This window comes from Callospermophilus lateralis, chromosome 2 (genome assembly GCF_048772815.1).
Source record: "Callospermophilus lateralis isolate mCalLat2 chromosome 2, mCalLat2.hap1, whole genome shotgun sequence".
NCBI lineage: Eukaryota > Metazoa > Chordata > Mammalia > Rodentia > Sciuridae > Callospermophilus > Callospermophilus lateralis.
In genome coordinates, this window is record NC_135306.1 from 190281368 (window position 1) to 190295201 (window position 13834).

A 13834-nucleotide genomic window follows, 5' to 3' on the forward strand; every position below is an offset into this window, starting at 1 on the left:
AAATATGAAACAGGGCTGGGGATGGGGCTCAGGGGTCAGTACCCCTGAGTTCAATCCCTGGAACCAAAAAAAGAAAAAAAGAATCCAACAATGTGAAGACCTATTCTTAAACATGCCCACGGAAGGTCTCTGAATTAGCGGCCTGCATACCCGCCTCACCCTGTGCCCCTCCCCAGACACAGGCACAGGCCCCTGGTCCCACCACAGGGTCATGGGTGGGAGTGCAGCCCTCTCCCTGAGGTCACAGCTGCTCCGTCTGCAAAACGGGGGCCCAGCCGGAGCCCCCCTGTGAGAGCTGCAGGGAGGACACCGGCTGGAGGCAGAACCCCTGGCTACAGGAGGTGCCAAGTCACCTCGGAGGTGACGTCTAGCATGGCATGCTGCATACAGTAGGTGTTCCATAAATGTCTGCTGCCGACTGTCCACAGCTGCTGTCTGATGCCTGCCGTGGGTCTCCGGGAGCCCCGGCTGAGTGGACGGGATCCAGCAGGAGGCTGCTCGCGGGAAAATGAGAAAGATGAAGAAAATGAGCCCCGAGGCGGGCGCTCCTCTCGCTGCCCTCCCCCACCCCCCGCCGTGGCCCCCGCTCCCGCCCCGGTGGCCGTCCTTTCTCTGCCGCGGGGCCCGAGCCCAGGCAGGGAGCAGGGGCCTCGAGGGCCAGGCCGCCTCTTCCCGGGGCCAGAGCCCAGGCAACCAGGGGGACTGCGTCTGGGTCTCCCCATGTCGTCATGCTGACCCTGCCTGCCCAGGTCATTTGTCAGCCTGGGGGCGCATGGCCTTGGGGGGCTCGTGTCACACGGCATCGCCTGTGCGTCCCGCTTCAGGGGGGCCTGATGGGTGGCCCTCTACGTAGGGGAAGCGGGCGCCTAGAGGACTGGGGTCAGAGCGCCACCCAGCGCCCCCGGGTGACGGTAAAGGAAGGAGGACCTTGGTTCCGTCATTCACTCCACCAAGAGGCCACCGCAGGACCTCTGCTGGGGTCAGGGCTTGTCTGCCAGGGGGTCTTCAGATACCGTCCGGAACACAGGACGCTGTGGGACCTGCTGCAGACCTTGCTTAAATGTTTGTCCCTTGAACGAGCAAATGAGCCCACGGCTCTGCTGGAAGCCAGTCCGCGGACCCCTCCTCAGGCCACATTCCTCAGCCGGCCCTTCATGGCGGTGCTGGCTCGGCCTCCTCCCTCCCCCCGTGATGTCACCCTGGGCCCCCTCGGGTTCCCAGCAGACCCAGCGGCTTCACCCACCCCCACTGCAGCTGGGCAACTCCTGTGCGTCCTGAAGGACCCGGCGGACCCTCGCTTCCCCTGACCGGCCGCTCATCAGTCCTGATATCCGTGGCTTCCCTCTGCCTCCCCAGCAGGCCTGGGCTGTCCCCCCTCACTGTCCCCACGTCCCCTGCATGGACGGCTTTTACATGTCTGTCTCCTCTGCCAGCCTGGGGGCTTCCTGAGCCCCCCCACAGTCCCAGCTCTGCCACTGACCGACCCCGAGACCTCGGGAAACAAACATGCTTTGTGCCTCAGTGTCCCCACCTCAAGGTGGGGAAAGCTCAGGGGGAGGCCGGGATTCACCTGGTCACACACAGTTGGTTAGAACAGTGACGGGAGGCCACAAGTGCTGGGCCAGGGCCGGGCCTCGGCAGCAGCCACAGAGGCGGGTGGATCTGCGGTGGCCCTGGTACCTACCACTCTGCCTGGCACACAGGGGTCTCCGGCAGGGCACTAGCTCTGCTCACAGAGGCGCCCGGCCCAGAGCGTCTCTTCCTGGTGCATTGATCCTCCATTTGGTGTCCACAGGGTGCCAGGTTCGGGTCCAGGTGCAGGGATGAAGCAGTGAGCAGGACAACCCCTGGGAGAGCCTGTCGCTGTGGGGAATCGGCAGGACCGGTGGCAACAGGGTCACCATTCCAGACGGGGCGACCACAGTGCAAAGGTGACCTCTAGGGGAAGCCTTGCCAGAGAGGAGGCAGTGGGCCACGTAGCTCTGCGGGAAGGTGCAAGGGCCCTGAGGCCAGGCATTGGAGGGAAGTCCAGGGAGCCAGCCTGGCTGGAGCAGGGAGAGAGGAGGGGTGGTATGAGGCAGTGGCGGGGACAGATTGGGTCAGGACCCGGGAGCACTGCCGTGTTTGCCCTTTGATTTCTGAGCCCAGTGGTAAAATATGGGGTCCCTTCATGGGGTGGCTCACACCTAATAAACCCTGAAGTTGATATTCTTTCCCACGATCCATGAGCTTCATGATACAGGGGCCCACCTGTTAGGGTCACCATTATACGGCCAGGGCTTGCCTCACGCAGCTGATGGCCCACAGCAGACCCCTGTGTGTGTGTGTGTGTGTGTGTGTGTGTGTGTGTGTGTGTGATGTGTCACATACACACATATGTACCTATTTCCGTGTGTATATGGACCCATGTACACACGTGTCAGTTTTTCAGTGCCGGTCAAGCTGTCCACTACACTGAGTTGTCCCCCGCCCCGACCCTGAACTGTGGAGCGGATGATGGAGGCCTTGGGTTTGAGGGCTCTTCCCAGAACGTGGCCCGTCTCTCTGACAACAGTTATCAGATCCGCCTCGGTCTCCTTGGTGGGAGGAGGTGCTGGGGATACTTTCCCTTTAGAGGACGGACCCTCTTACTGAAGCTTTGCTGAAGTGACATCCACTGATGGTCAGGCCCCTCCTCTCCCTCCTCAGGTGCGACGGAGCCCCGACCAGGCACCGGGCACTGAGTGGCACAGAGGAGGCCTCTCCGCAGTGGCTGGTGTGCGTGGAGGGGAGCAGCGGCATGTCCCACGTGAGCATCTGAGCAGACCCAAGGTCCTGCGGCCTCTTAAAATACACAGCGACTAAGCGAATGTGCTCGTTCGCTCGGGAGCTCGGTTTCTGCTGGGGAAGCGTTTCTGCAAACTGCTCCTGGGGACGTTCGCCTCTCATCATTGGCTCTGGCTCCTCTGTAACTGGGATAAATCAGGCGGAGCTGCCCCCGGTTTATTGGAGGTTTACGTATTTGGAATAAAAACCAAGGAGCCGGAGGACATAGCAGAGCCACAGGAAACCTAGGGGAGAGGACCTGGGGAGGGGTGGGCTGGGGGGCTCCCTGGCCCTGGCCGCCGTGAACAGCTGGTGAACTTGGCCGAGACACCGACCCTCTCTGGTCTTGGAGGCTCCTGCTCTGGATGAGATGGCTCTTGATGGTGGAGGGGACTCTCCTGCCCCTCTCCTTCCCCCACCAGCTCTCCGCTCCTCTCCGGCTCCAGGGAGACGCCCGGGTGGGGAGGAGCAGCCCCGTGGGGCCCCCCAGCACTCGTTAGCGCGAGAGCAAGACGTCTCTGGATGGCCTTGGTGAGCGGTCTCGGGGGTCAGTGGACACACTGGCACAAACGAGCTGTTCCCATTAAGTGAGTCAGGCGAGATGTGGACATTAATTTGAGTGAGTGAGTCAGCCTCGCTCTGGGGCAAAAAAAAAGAGGCTATTAAGCCAAATGGACGGGTCCCAACACACGCAGGGACACGCAGGGACACGTGCCACCACACACAGACACACGTGCCCAGACCCGTGCCCTTACACACACACACACACACACACACACACACAGGGCTAGGCGGTCACCCTGCTCCCTCCACGTGGGGCCTGGGAGTGGCCCTGAGGACCCTGGGCCTGGGGAGGGCCTGGGCTTCCTCAGGTGTGGGCTGTTCCTGGTCGTAAGGGACCAGCAGCCAGACAAAGTGGGGAAGTGTCCTGGGGCCCGGAGGCAGATGGCCCAAGTCTGAATCGCCCCTGGGCCACTAGCTGGTGACCTTGATCTAATGACCCTGCCATTCCGTGCCTCGATTTCCCCATCTGCAAAAGGGGGCTGAGGGTGGTCTCCAGGCCAGAGCTGCAGGAGCACCCAGCTCCCGGCAGTGCCCCGTGAGGCCACGTCAGCCGCTTCAGGGGCTGGCGGGGACTGAGTGCCACCAACCCTCTGTGCCTCTGCCCTGGGACAGGAGCACAGGACACGCCTGCCATGGCGAGGAGAGGTGGCCTCCTCCTCCCGAGCTGCCACCGCAGGGTGTGTCTGGAACCCGGAGGAGAAGTGGGGTGAGGGAGCTGGTGGCCGGGGCCCTAAGGCAGAGCCACCGCCAGCGAGAGAGGGGCGGGCGCTGGCTGCTCGCAGGCTTGGGAGCAGGACGCCTGGTGGGGCCCTGGGGGACCTGCTGCTGCAGACCTGGGCGGAGCTGCCTCCACCCCCCTCAAGGGCTCTCTCCCTGGTGTCTCCCCGCGGGTCCCCTCTGGTCCGGATGTCCTCTCTTGATAAGGACACGCCAATCCCCGGTTACGACCTCGCCTTAGCGGGGCCTTCCGCACGGATCCTCTTCCAAACAAGGTCCGTTCACAGATGCCAGGACGTGGGGCCCACCATGACCTAGGGACCCCCTCCAGTCCACAGCCACAGGAGGGGGCTGGAGAGAGCGAGGGGGGGAGCCAGCCTGCCCTACCTGGTGACAGCGGCAGGACTGTGGGACTGTCCTTGAGATGGCCCAGCAGGGATCCAGGGTCCTGGCTCTGCTGTCTGCTGGCGGCCAGCACAGGAGACGGGGACCTCAGAGTCCAGGAGGGACCGTCTTCTAATCACCCCCAGCACCTGGGGCCTGAGCACCTCGGAGCAGGCAGCCCTGGTGTATCCAGGGGACCAGAAGGTCAGCAGCCACCTGCCCTCCCTCACAAGCCACGGCCACAGCCGTCGGGACGTCCAGGGCTCTCTCCGGGTGTGCCCGCTGCCCTCCCCGTCTCGAGCAGAGGTCCTGATTTGGGCAAGAAGAAAGGTCTGACTCCCAAGCCTTCATCTGCCGCGTGGCCTCGGGTGGCCTCTCTGACTTCCTCTCCGTAAAACGCGTCTCTTGCCTGCACGCCTGTCCTCCTGGCTACTCGGGAGGCCAGGAAGATGGCAAGTTCAAGGCCAGCCTGGGCAACTTGGTGAGACCCTGTTTCAAAATAAAAAATAAAAAGGGTTGGGGATGGAGCTGAGTGGTAGAGCACCCCTGGGTTCAATCCCTAGTAGCACAAAACAAAACAAAACCCACACAGACACACACGCTCTGTCTCCAGGCTCCCTAACCATCCCTACCACATTTGAAAGTGGAAGTGAACTGGTGGGTCTCTTATCCCAATGCCTGACACAAAGTATCCCTCATGTTAAAGAATAGGAGGGATGAAGAACAGAGAAGCAAAGTAACTTGCCCAAACACACACAGGCAAAGAACGAAGGAGCCCGACGACTTTCCACCTGAGTCTTTCTAACTTCAAAACCTGAGCTTCTACCCAAGTAAGCACTCCACCAATGGTGGTTCTTCCTACGCACTATTTGCTGTCAGTGGAAAAAGCAAATGGAAATGCAGATGGAGGGCGGTGTCTGCTTCTGAGCAGGGTCTCCCCTTGGTATCCCCAGGGAGCTACTTTCTGGAAAGCCCAGCCACAGAGCCCCAGGGGGAAGCTGGACCCTGGGCCCCTCCCAGCAGAGTGAGTGTGTGTGTATGTGTGTGTGTGTGTGTGTGTGAGAGAGAGAGAGAGAGAGAGAGAGTGTGTGTGTGTGTGTGTGTGTGTGTGTGTGTGTGAGCACTCGGGGGCGCATTCCTGGGGGCGGAGGAGGAGGGGCAGGCCCTGGACAGACGTCCAGGCTCCTGCAGCCAGGCCCTGAAGGTCAGGACCACATCCTTTCAACCTGGAGAGGGTGTTCCTTGGATCCGTCAATTCATTTCTGTGAAAGTCATTGCAAAGATAAACAATTTTAATCACTCTCAGTTGTACATTTAATGAACTGTCATTTTTTTTTTTTTTTTGGAAATGATTGCAAATTACACAGAAAAGGAGACAATTCAGAAAAAAACAAAAACAGAGAGGAACACCAGGAGGCCATGATTAAACATTGGAAATGCAGCCGCCTAGGAAGAGCTGGGCTGCAAGGTCACCGGGGCTGGGGTGGGGGAGCTTCCAGGGTAACTTGCCAGACTTCACGCTGACAGAGCATTCTCCGTGTTCCCCAGCTTTCCGCAGGTTCACGTCACTCAGCGCCTGAGGTATCATAAGATGCCCGTTTTAGCCAGGCGCCGTGGTACAGCCTGTAATCCCGCAACTCAGGAGGCTGAGGCAGGAGAATCGTGAGTTCAAAGCCAGCCTCAGCAACTTAGCAAGGCCCTGAGCAACTCAGGGAGACCCTGTCTCTAAATAAAATACAAAATAGGGCTGGGGATGGGGCTCAGGGGTTGAGCATCCTGAGTTCAAGTCCTACCACCTGTCCCCAAAACAAAACAGATGCCCATTTTAGACAGCCCCAGAGCGTTGAAATGAGAGGCTCCAGGTAGGCAGCGGTAGGTAACGCCCCTCCCAGCAGAGAAGAAGGGGAGCTGGGCCCTGGGGAGCCCCCAGCTCAATCCCCCCAGTCATAAATGTCACCCTTTCTAGTGGTTTCGAACACTTTTTAAATGGAAGACATGTTCTCCTTGAGGTCCTAAGTGCGACACCACGGTACAGACCCATGGCCAAGGCCACCTGCTCCTGCTAGAGCTGGGGAGGTGTCCTTTCCCTCCCTCGGTCCTTAGGGCCCGTGAGCCCGTCCACGGACCCCTACTTGTCCAAGTGCCATGGAGGGCTGAGGCCCAGCAGGTAAGGGAATCCCCAGGATGAGCAGGACCGGAACCCGGGCTGTGGTCTTCTGGCCCGGGGCTCTTTTCTCCACGTCCCAGGAGACGTGCCCAAATGCGCACACCAGGTGTGCTGTGCCCAGGAGCTGGGCCACAGCGCCGCCCGCTCAGCATGGCCAGCTGGGCCAATGTGGGATCTCCAGGCCAACTGAGCGGTTGGTTTGTGCGCCTGTCTCGCTCCCCAGGTTCTGCAGAAAAAATCTAAAAGCTTCCTGAAGGAGACTATTTTCAAAAGAACCATCTCTACTAAACCCAAACTTCAAGGCCGCGGGAAGGCCTGGCCTCAGCCCCCAGCTCTCCAGCCACGGCTTCCAGGAGCGATTCTTCCCCAGCTTCCCCGCGGGAACAATGAATGCTCCGCAGGTTCCTCCTGGAGCAGGAAAATGGGGCGTCTAGAGGCTTCTGGATAGATCCCTTCTGGGTACATGTCAACCAGCTGGTCAGAGGTGGCCTTCTCCTCCTCCTCTCCCTGCCCATGATTGCCTGCCCACTCCCAGCCCAGCCTTCTCTCTCTGCCCCCTCTGCACCCGCAACTTCTCCTTCTTTCTCAGTTTCCCGACAAGCCGGGCCCCAGAGCCCTGTCTTGATTTCGGCAAAGAATAGTCCAAAGCACTGGACCATTTGCCTACGCCCCCACTTTACAGAGGAGGCAGAGAAGGGGGAAGCCTCCCCAAGAGTATCTTGGGAGTGCTGTGCTCTGCAAGAATGGCTTTTTGTCCTACAGGACCAAACTCTCCGGGTTCCTAACTTCTGAAAAAAAGACCTTTTTTTGGCTTCATCTTCAGAGGTTCGTGTTTCCCAGTTGAGGGACCTCATAAGGCTATGGCTGCCAGGTCTTCCTCGCCTTCGGGTCCATTCCAACAGAGAGTAGGGCCCAAGCCCACCGCCCTCCCAGTGGGAATTCTTTTTAATGGTGGTTAAGGATACACTGTTGGAATTTAATGATACGTCTTACTTTCATTGTATTTATTTTTTCGTTTCCTTCTATTTATAGTAATGGGATGCTGGTTTCCCATTTATGGTAATGATATAAGATATCTTTTTTAAAACCAGCTCCTTTAAGTAAAACAAAAAATAAAATCAGAGTTGATTTAAAGACCACTGTTAAGCAGAGGCCTCAGGGGTGCACAGTGGGGGCAGGAGAGGGCGGAGGCCTGGGAATACTGACCTGGACTCTCACCTCCAGCTGGGCAGGTGGGCTGCTCCGCCCTCCTTCCTCTCTCTCCCCGGCCTGGTCTTGGAGCCCAGGTCCTTGGGGCTCCTTCCGGCCTCCTTCTGATGTTTCTGGTCTCTACCTCCCAAGTACCAGCTCCCTTGCTCAGGTCGACTTTTTTCCTCCTGAAGTGTCCACGGGGCCTCCCAGAGCCTCCTGCAGCAGCAGTCGGAAGGCCAGCCTCTCTCCCCTTACCCTGCTATCCCACGCCTGACAGCACCAAACATTCACAGCCAAGACAGGAGTGGCTTTGATTCCTATCAGTCACTCACTCCTTAGTGAGAATCAGTTAGCCAAGGCCCTCCTGCAGGGTGTGCATCTGTGCATGTGTGTGTGTCTGTCTGTCTGTCTCTCCAGGGTTCACCCCCAGGGACCCTTCAGAGCTTCAGAACTGAGTCGCAAGGGAAGAAGACCCGGCACCCAGAGCCTCTCTTCTGGGCAATTATGAGCCCTCTCTCTCGAGCTGCCTGCTTTGACCCTCTGGCTTGGGCAGGCCCAGAGGTCAAATGTCCCTGTGAAGTCATGTGTCAGGGGCCAGGGAGGGGTGTTGCTGGGGCAGTAGTGCATAGGAGAGACGATCAGCTCCCCGCAAAGCCCCAGCCCAGACGTGGGTCCCGGCAATCCAGTCATTTGCATCTGGTCGGTGGCCTCCTCCCGCTGGAGCCCAGTCGCCGCGCGTTCTCGCAAGCCCAGGAGGACCCACTCCCCAGGCTCCACCGAGGTCGCCGTGGAGGAGTCCCCCCCCCCCCGCCCATCCCAGAGGAGGCCCAGGGCGCCGCGTCAAAGTTCCCCGGAATAAATCCTTCGGGTCTGGCGTGCCACTGTCCCACTCCCCCGGTGACCTCCCCAGCGCAGACCACGCGAGGGCGGGGAGCGCGGCGGGGCCAGGGACGGGGTCGGGGCGGGGGCGGGGGAGGTGGGCAGAGGGACCCCCGGGACCCGGAGCGGGGTCTGGATGCGGCGGGAGGCGGAGGCCGAGGCTGCGGCGGGGAGACGGGCCTGAGCGGCGGCGGCGGCGGCGGCGGCGGCTGGCGACGGGCGGGAGGCGGCGGCGAGGGGCGGGAGCGGGAGGGGGCGGGACGGAGCGGGGCTGGAGGTGGGGCCGGCGGCGGCGGGCGGCTGCAGCTGCCGCCGGCGTCTCGGGGGCTCCAGGCTGCGGCGGACGCAGCGCCGAGCGATCCACCGCGGAGCCGCGCGAGGCCGCCCCTGCCCGAGCCCCGGCCGCGGCCCGGAGCCAGCGTCGCCGCCGCCTCGCCCGCGGGTCCCCGGCCGCGCCGCCACCGCCAGGCAGCAGCGGGCGCCCTGCAAGTTGGGAGCGCGCTCTCCGCCCGGGAAACTTTCCCCCGCGGCCGCCGGCGGGTTGGCGCGGGGTCCGGCCGCCGCTGCCAGGTAGGCGCGGCCCGCGGGGCGCTCCGCCGCTGCGTCCCCGGGCCCCGGGACACCCGCGCGCGACCCCCGGGAGAGCGGTCCGCCCCGTGGGGTTGGGGGCGGGAGGCGAGTCCCACGATCGTCCCGGGAAGCCCAGGAGCCAAGTTCTACTCCAGCTCGCCTTGGAGGGGGCCCGGGGAACGCACTGGCCCGGGTCCCTGTCCGGAGACGGCCCAGGACAGGTGCAGTACCTGCGGCGACGAGCGCTCCCGGGGGCTGAGGGGGAGCTCCCGAGAGTGGCGAGGGGTGGTGGTGGCCGGTGTGGTTTCAAGGTTCCGGGCTTCGGCCAGGGCTGTGTCCAAAGGAAAGGGGTGCGCCCCGCGCCAGCCTGGAGGAGGACAGGTAGGGACAGAGACCCGGAGGGGGATCCGGTGGGGAAGGTGGCTGGACCCGGCCGGGGCACTGAGTGCGCGCCGCCTTTGGGGTCCCAGGCGGCCAGGCAGGGCGGGGGCGCCTCGCTCTCTGCCCGCGCCCGCGTTCTTCCCTACGAGGGGTGTGCGGCGGGGGTCGGCGGAGGATCGGTGGGTGCTGCGGGGTCGGAAGCTCGGGCTTCCCGGGGTTAGCGTGGAGGGAGAGGCTCGGAGCGCTGCGGGCCACGGCGGTTCGCGCCCGCGCTGGCTCCGGGCTGGAGCGAGGTGACTGTCCCCGCCAGGGGGCGCCCTGCCAGGCCACTCTCCCTCGGAAGGCGAGCGCCGGCACTACCCGCGCTGAAATCGCGACACGCGGAACCCCAGCCCCACTGCCCGCCGGCTGGGCTCCAGGGCGCACGGGCACCCGCCCCAGCGGACCCGGGGAGGGGCCCGAGCCTGAGACTCGCCTGCCGCGATGATCACAGGACAGATCGGCTGACAGGAGGTGCTTTTTCCTGGGGGTCTGCAAAGGGTGAGTGAAACATTCACCCCCAGAAAAACAAAAACGAAAGAAACTTTCTGAGAGCAGGGAGCTGGCGTGGAGAGCGTGGCTTGGAACGTTCACTTTTTGAGGTTTCTTGAAGTTTCCCAAACCCAAACTGTGGAATGCGTCCTTTCTGTAGAAGTGGCACCTTTTGTTCCTCGGATCTGGCCCGGTCTCTAGGTGTGGGCTGGGTGGGGTCTTGGGGTGGCGCCACTCTTATCCATTCCCTCCCTGGGCGCAGTCAACGGGGAGGAGCAGGGCGGGAGAGGGGCCCGAGAGCCGCAGCCCAGGCCGAGGTGTTGGATCTCTCAGGGGTCAATTCTCACCCCTCAGGTCTGGGGTCTCCAGGGCGCATTCATCTGGCCATTTCACAAGTACTGGTGAAACCCTGCCCGTCGTCCCTGTTACCTCCCTCAGGACTTCGGTGTGTCGAGTCCCCGTGGCTGTGCCTTGGGAAGTGAGCCAGCAGCGGGCATCTGTGAAAAGTGTCATCTTTGTCCGTGTGGGGCTGCACGACACTGAAGGGACACAGAGGAGACTGTTGCCTCATCTCTCTCTCAAGTTCCCACCCTCCTCCTTGCACCCCAGGAGAGTACCCGGAGCAAATCCCACACCTAGCCCAGGCCTCCCGGTGGCCAGAGGAAGTTTTCATGGGATCCTTCCTCCGACATGCACTCTTTGGGTACACCTGTCCCACTCCGTGTCCTGAGAGTCCCCCGCTCTGGAAGGTGATGGACGTGGCGTCCGTTGTTGACTAGACTGTCAGTTTTTTGTTGGATGCAACCAAAATGCTCCAGGACAAAGTTGCCTGGAGACCAGTGGACTTCTATTTTGAATGAAGGAGGGGGAGGAGGAGGAGGAGGAAGAGGAGGAGAGAGGGGAAGGGTGGGGCAGTCCTGCCTCTCTGGCTGCCATCTTCAAGACTTTCCGGGGGTCCAAAAAACAAAAGGAGTTTTCTGTTTTGTTTAGTTTGCTTCTTCTGTTTTTCTTGTAGTGACTCTTGTTTTTCTGCCAGGGAAGCCAGCCTGGGAACAGCCCTGCCCTTAGGGCCTGTGTGAGCACGGGCCCCCTGAAGTCTGGCAGCTTCTGTGTCCAGCCTGTCCTCTCCTCTCCCCACCCCCACACACCTGTCCCAGACCCTGAGGGATGTAGCCTCCCGTCCCTGTCTTGCTCAGACGCTCAGACAAGCGCCAGGGGCTCTGATTCTGCAGAGTGTTCAGTGGTGGCTGCCCGCTGTCCATGCCCCCCCCCCCCCGCGCCCAAATCTGAACGGGCAGGAGATCAATGAAGGCTGCAGGCCCCTTTCTGGAAGTTAATCTGGACCTGGGTGTGGGACGTCTCGGGCTGACTTCAGGAAGGACTCCCTGCCTTCAAACACTCCGCGTGGGGAGTAGCTCCCTGGGTTGGTGAAGGCAGTGTCAGAGGTCACCGCCGGCTGAAGGACAGGGTGCTGGGCAGGGGAAGGTGTGGAGGTGGCATGAGGCAAGGGATGATCAGGACCTAGGGGAGAAACCGAGGCAGGGAGAGACCACAGGTTTGAAGTCCAAGTCTTCTGATCGCCAGGGTGGCGTTGGGTGGGGGGTGGGGGGCTATTTGCCCTCCTGGCTCTGTTTCCCCAGCCTGTTACCTGAGCATGGTGGCTGAGGAGATGGTGGCCTTTGCAACTTAAAGTCTCACCTTTTGTGGCACCTGGCAGGCCTGCTGGGCCCTGTCTTCAGTCCAGCAGAGGGGGCCACCGCTGGCTGGTTGGCCCTGCTCGGCGCAGCCCCGAACACAGCAAAATCTGTGTCAGGTGAATCCAGGAGAGTCAAAACCCAGCTCCTGTCATTTTCTGGCTTGCGGATAAACTGCTCAGCAGTCGGGGAGTACGGGTAATACTGGGGACCCCTTCCTGCCAGGAGCCCCATGCCATCCGTCAGCTGCTCTGGCGCCACCCTCCTCTGCATGCCTGTCCTGGCAAGAGTCAGGTGGCTGGGTGGCATATTTTAGGACCCCTCCCTTTCCACAGGGCTGCTCTTCTGGCCTATTTCATTAGCCACTGAGAAGGAAAATCAGGAACATTTGTTCACGCTCTGCTGGGACGCAGCCGCGGGAGGGGGCTTGGAGCCAGCACGTTGGTCCCAGGGAGCACAGGCTGCTTGTGGATCAGGCGTTTCTGCAACTGATGCCGCTGAGCTAAGATGCCAGGCTGGGCTCCTCCTGCTGCCCGGGCTGCCACCCTGGACCCGCATCAGCGCTCCATCTGATGAGTGGGGGCCGAGCGAGCCACTTTTTAAGAGGAAACCAGACTGACAGGATGAGACCCCGGGTTTGCACCGGGCAGAGCAGGGCTTTATCTGGGTCTTATTGTCTTGTGATCCAGCCCTCGCTCCTGTTCACACACCGAGGCTGGGTCCACGAGTGAATTCAACAGCTGGAAAAGGAGCACAGACAAGCTCATCGCTGGCGGGTGGGTGTTTCCATCCACGCAACAGAATGGAGTGGAGAGGTCGCTAAGCCAGGAGTTAGGAGAGGCATGTCCCAGCCTTCAGTCTCTCCCAGATAGAGCTGTGTGAACTCCACAGAGTCGCCAGCCCTCTCTGAGTCCGTTTCTCCTTTTTCTTTAGAAGAATCATTGCAAGGTGGTTAGACAGCCTGGGCTCAGATGATGGTGAGTCTTCATATTCATATACTGTGACCTTAGGCCCTTCCACCTCTGGTGCCTCAGTTTGCTGACCTGGTAAAAATGGAGCCAGTATACCACATCAGACTGTTGTGACCTGTCAGTGAGATAGAACGTGTCAGATGCCCAGAACATAGCAAATTCCCAATAAATGCTCATCATCATCGATGTCATCATTACTGTTGTTTTTAAATGACACAATAATATTGGAAGAATCAACTTGGATCCTTCCCAATCATCCTGGCCACGGATCTGTGGGTGTGCAAAACATTTGCTCATGGGGTAGAAGACACGGGCGAAGAGTTCTTTTTTCCCTGCCTCCTTGAGGGGCTCCTCTGAGTCTTGTAATTGTTCTTCTGGTGGCCCCATCCCTGTGGCAGGAAGCCCAACTTGACGTCACTGAAATATCCGGATCTCTGGCACTTGAGGGAACCTCTCTGCTCGGCCACATTGCGTCCCTCCCCTCCACCCTCTTTCCCGTCCCTAACCGCCGAGCAAAGACCATATGTGCAGATAATAAGCCTAAGCTGATCCACAGCGCCCAGGTCCTCCCAACCAAAGGCCGCCTTCCTAGAAGCACTTTCCACTTTCAAATGAATAATCCGCGCTCTGTCCTTTGCCTCGTGTCTGGCTGGCCCGCCTGTCGGCCTCTGCCCCTGGTTGGCTGGGTGACCTGGGCTGGGCCCGGTCTGTGATCTAAGGCTTCAGGGTCATGAGCGGCCAGGCTGCCCTTCCCTCCTCCTCTCCCTCCGGGCAGTTGGCCACTCTGAACAGTCCAGCGAGGGTCTTCACGGGGACAATCGCTAGGGGACAGGAGCTGGACCCTGCTTCGTAGGATGGGCAGACACAGCCCCCGCTGAATCGCTGGCCGACCTCTTTCTCTGACCTATCAGCGAAGTCACTCCGTGATCTGTGTTGCGCGGGGTCTTGGGTGGCCCCTCCGCCCTGCTTCTATGACCGTC

General features: G+C 60.8%; 1 protein-coding gene across 3 annotated transcripts in view; it reads left to right on the forward strand.

Moving 5' to 3' along the window:
- The first annotated feature begins 9047 nt into the window (after nt 1-9047).
- The window catches only part of Tspan18 (tetraspanin 18), a 154156-nt gene continuing 149369 nt past the window's right edge, over nt 9048-13834 (forward strand). The window contains exon 1 of one of the 3 annotated variants that reach the window (XM_076847076.2): nt 9048-9277. The gene's annotated coding sequence lies outside the window, so the exon portion shown is untranslated. Of the gene's footprint in view, nt 9278-9352; nt 9499-10015; nt 10199-13834 lie in introns of those variants that run through there. The other 2 variants (XM_076847078.2, XM_076847077.2) reach the window with 2 other exon arrangements.